We start from the raw sequence: 4,604 nt of genomic DNA on the forward strand, positions 1-4,604 counted from the left end.
CACATCCATGGCTATCATTCTAGTTTAGCATTCTTGCAAGACATATGATACATTATTATACCAGAATTAGGGACATGTGGTGGGAATAGGGGAAGGACTTTTCTCCAAGGGGAAGAAAATAAGTAAGTAAAGGAGACAAACTACATGCTAAAACAAAAGCCTGGAAAAACTATTCATGTTAAACTCACACCAAGTTTATTACTTGTTAATGAAGGATCTAGCAGATGGAGTATGCCTGTTCAAAAAAATTCAGAGCTAATTGATCTATCCTAATATAGGAATGTTTACATGAGGATCTGGGCTGCTAGGTTCATATCCTAGTTTATTTAAAAGAACTGTAAACCTGTAATAGCCATAAATTGTCATGTGTTCAACACTTGTCATTAGTTAATATACAGGGCACAATTCAAAAGCTACCCCCAGGCATGAACCATTAACAGAAATAACATGATATAAATTTGGAAATCAAATGAACAAACTGATCTGTGACTACTGATAATTGATCTGTGAATACTGATTGAATATCTTACATAAATACAAAAGAACAAATTATCCTTGGACAAAAACGTACTTTGCTCATAGGCACAGAGATAAATGTGGAGACAGTCTTGGCTCACAAAGATAGCCACAATTTGTTTCATTTTTGGTTTAGAAACAAAATTTTTCTTCCTCATATACTTATACTCCAAGATTGCTGCACATGGCTGGGAAGGCCCCATGACAGGAGAGTACAGCCCAGAAGGAGGAAGTGAATAAGAAATCTGGGTTTGAAGAGAGGACTGTGTGCAGAGAGAGGAAGGAAAATCTTTTAGAAGCTGCTGTGTGAAGAAAACTATAGGAAAAAAAAGAGGTTTTATGAAATATTGTATTTTTCTGTGTAAAACACCTCATCACTTCTCAAAGAATCCTTTCTCAGAAATCTAAGTTATTCTTCAAGAATGCAGTCAGAGATTTAGTTCATTATGGTGAGACTAGGCCACTGGCATCCTTCATTTGTAAAGATAATAGAAGATAATCTTTAACCTAGATCTCATCTCTTCAGGATCTCCTCTCTAAAAATATTAGCATTTAAAAACAATCTTAAAAAAAATAAATCAGCAAATCCCTTCTATTCTCTACCCTATCTGTGGCCTTCTCTTCAATCTCAACCTTCTTTTAACATCTCCACTTTTAGTGTCCACTTTATCACCTGTGAAACTCTGCACTCAGAACTCACATAGCATGTGAATGAAGTTATGTGTATCTAAGTATATCTACCTATTTTAGTTTCCTAGGCTTCTCAAAGCAGATATCATGAAATGAGTAGACTTAAACAATCAGAATTTATTCACTTACAGTTAAAATCAGGGAAAATGTCCAAATGAAGCCATCATCAAGGTGATGCTTTCTTCTCAAAGACCAGCTGCCAGTGATCCTTGGCTCCACGCCACATGGCAAGGAACATGATAGCATCTGCTGGTCTCTCCCTTCTCTTCCAGATTTTGTGGCTCTCAGCTTCTTGCTTCTGTGGCCATTTTTTCTGTCTCTCTTTTTCTGTAGTCATTCAGTTTATAAAGGACTCCAGTAATAGGATTAAGAACCCATCCTGAATGAGGTGGGTCACACCCTAACTGAAGTGGATCCTACTTGCAATGAGTCCATACCCACAAGAACGGATTAAAGTTGAAAATATCTTTTCCTGGGGTACATAGAGCTCCAAACCATCACGAAACCTCAATGAGGTTTCAAGTACATTTAGAATTATCTGATTTGGAATACGAATTGTATAAGTGAATTGGGTGGTACAGTATAGAGGTATACATGTTTGAGATGTCTGAATCTACTAATATTCCTGTATAGAGACATGAATATTGGTATTTACATGTGAGTACACATCTATTTGTACAGGTTTATGTGAGTACATACATGAATGAAGGTGGATACACATTCGTGTTCATGTTCCGTGTGCATTTCTCAAATGCCTTTTGGTATATGATGCTGGTGCTTAACTAGGAAAATATAGATACTTGAATGGGGTGAAAAAGCATTCCAAAGTCTGTTGCAATACTTTTGGGACCATGTGCTATTTTGGATGGTCTGAATCTCTTTCTACTTCCAAATAATGATTATTGAAGAGCTATTTTCTAAATTTCTGCCTCTTTTTAATAATAGAGTGGAGACTGCATTAACACAACTTTATTATTTTACTGTTCTGGAGTTCAGAAGTGTGAAATGGGTCTCACTTAGCTAAAATCAAGGTGCCCATAAGGCTTTGTTTCTGGAATCTCTAGGGGAGAATCTGTTTTCTTGGTTTGTAACAGTTGGAGGTAGGGATATTACTCAGTCAGAAATACAGGGCTACAGGACAGTATATTGAGTTCCTACAGATGACACTCTCATTCTGTGGGCTCTCTCTTTTCCCAATTCAAATCACACAGAAAATGTGAAAAAAAACAAACCTTTGTTTCAGACAGTCACAAACAAGCTTTTACAGAACAGATTCTTCCACTCCCAAAATGGCTGGTCTAAGCCTCTGCAGTGATCTTGGTTTGAGTAAATATCTGAATGATCTTCCTTCATATCTCCTTGGTCTTTACTGCATACACTATGGCATTCAGCACAGGGGGCACAAGAAGATAGGCATACGCCATGAGAGTGTAAGTCAGTGGTGAAAGGTGCTCTCCAAAGCGATGAATCATAGACACCCCCAGGAGGGGCACACAGAAGATGAGGACAGCACAGATGTGTGAAGCACAGGTGTTGATGCCTTCAGCCGTCCCTCCCCTGAGGCGATGGCCATTACTGTTTGGAGTATGAACACATAGGAGAGGAGGATGGAGACGGAGTCAGAACCCTTAGAGAAGATGACTGCAATGAGGCTGTAGAGGCGGTTGACACAGATGCTGGCACAGGCAAGGCGCATGACATCTTGGTGGAGGCAGGAGTGGGAGAGGATGTTGGAGTGGTAGAAGGGGAGCTGCTTGATGAGGAAAGGCACAGGGAAGACTACACAGACAGCCCTCGTCAAGATGACTGCCCCAGGTCTGCAGACCACACCATGGGTTAGGGTGTTGCTATACCTGAGGGGCTTCTGGATTGCCACAACCCGATCAAAGGCCATGGCCACCAGCACGCCAGGCTCAATGGCTGAGAAGGTGTGAATGAAACACATCTGAACTAGGCAGGCATCAAAGCCGATGTAATTGTAGTTAAAACAAAATACACCTAGCAGAGAGGCAAGTCCCACATCTGCCAATGCTAGCATACCCAGAAAGTAGTACATGGGGATGTGCAGGGAAGACTCAGACTTGATGGCAGAGATGATGATGCCATTTCCAAAGAGGGAAATGGCATATACAGCCCCCAGGGGGAATGCTATCCAGTAATACTTTTTCTCAAGCCCTGGAATTCCGGTTAAGAAAAGTAAAGGTGTTGGAAGTGGGAGTGGTTATAATCTTCCATGAAGCCAATGTGATATAGGCATGGGTATGTAGCTTCTGGGATCCTAGTGGGTGGCTTCCTAAAAATACAGTGAAGGATTAAGAATATTTTAGAATCTGACTTCCCAGGAAGTAGAGTTATTTTATTTTCATGTTGGGGTTGGGGAGAGTATAAGCAAAGTCTGATCACAGGAAATACTGCTCAAAGATGTATCCTGCTGAGGAAGTTTTTTATCTCCCAGGTGGAAAATGACTCATCTAAGTAAAAATAAATCATGTTCAAACTAAAACACATACTTCAGTGCCAGTCAATTAGGTAAAATTTCTTCTGCATCTTCTGTGTTTTCTTCCCTCTTTCAGATCAAGCTAGATTCAGAGTCTGATAACATAAGAACTAAGAGAGAGGCAATATGTATTGTGAGCTATTTGATTAACCACAAGAATGCCACTCCTAACTATTGCAATCCCTATGCCCAGAAATCTCATGAAGGCAATGGATCTCATATCTAGGGCAGGGATAGGAATAGCTGGTGAGTAGCAAATGGAGGAAGAGAGAAAAATACAACTGCAGAGCCTTGTTCAAAAAAGTACAAGTAAATACAATGGAAGCTTATAGGCTCATTCAGGGAAGACTGAGTCAAAATTTCATATCTTGGACAAGACTCTAACTCCCTGAGAGGGGTCATCAGATTTTGTGCTTTATCAATAGTATCCAGGATCTAGAGAGTTCAAGTGTAACCCCTGAAGATTAGGCTCTTGGACCCAAATTCTGCCTTTGAAAGCTCTACCTGCCTTTGAAAATATAATAGCGTATATACTCACATTGTCTTATGAGTCAAATCCATGTACATGTGTATAAATTTCTACAACTTCCTAAAATTTCTTACATTCTATATTTTATTTATCACAAAATTCTAAATGTTTGTAGATCAGATATTAGCATCCACATTTAGCAAAAGACAGATTGCAAATGTGCCTGCACTATGGTGTAAGTGACCTGTATCTGCCCCTTCAGTTCCTACAACCTTCATGGCCTCACTATAGATTCTAGATTAAAGGAGCAGATAGAAAATAAAATTTCAAATTTTCTCTATAATGTGAATAGCAGCTGAAAACAAAAACAAGGGTCCATTTGCTATAAGTAGAGACACATCCAGGCATAGAACATCTGTGCATAATAGAATA

The 4,604-nt window shown here is 39.4% G+C and overlaps 1 pseudogene; it reads right to left on the reverse strand.

Moving 5' to 3' along the window:
- Nucleotides 1–2,504: 2,504 nt before the first annotated feature.
- Nucleotides 2,505–3,441, reverse strand: LOC119537176 (annotated as a pseudogene).
- Nucleotides 3,442–4,604: the final 1,163 nt, after the last annotated feature.

This window comes from Choloepus didactylus, chromosome 6 (assembly GCF_015220235.1).
Source record: "Choloepus didactylus isolate mChoDid1 chromosome 6, mChoDid1.pri, whole genome shotgun sequence".
NCBI lineage: Eukaryota > Metazoa > Chordata > Mammalia > Pilosa > Megalonychidae > Choloepus > Choloepus didactylus.